Source organism: Chaetura pelagica, unplaced genomic scaffold (genome assembly GCF_000747805.2).
Source record: "Chaetura pelagica isolate M959 unplaced genomic scaffold, ChaPel_1.0 scaffold47, whole genome shotgun sequence".
Lineage (NCBI taxonomy): Eukaryota > Metazoa > Chordata > Aves > Apodiformes > Apodidae > Chaetura > Chaetura pelagica.
Window position 1 is genome coordinate 3,674,315 of NW_009954140.1, and position 303 is coordinate 3,674,617.

Sequence of the window (303 nt, forward strand, 5' to 3'; positions counted from 1 at the left end):
CAAAGGCTGTGAAAACAGCCAATTGTTTGATCTTTTAATGTTTTTTTTTGTCTATTACATTTAGCCTAACACAGCTTATTTTTATTTTCTTGTTTGTATTTGACTCGGTGGCTGTTACTGCCTTGTTTAACCTCGGTAATGTTTGAAAGGAAAGACAAACACACACAGACCCCCGCCTTGTCCCGCAGGCTTTTGTTCTGCAAGTAACTGCTTTTCATTTCCTCTGGATAAAAAAACTTCCTCATTTTTGTGTTCCACCCCTTGAAGTTAAACAACATTGACTTCCCCGTGTTCTCTCACCCC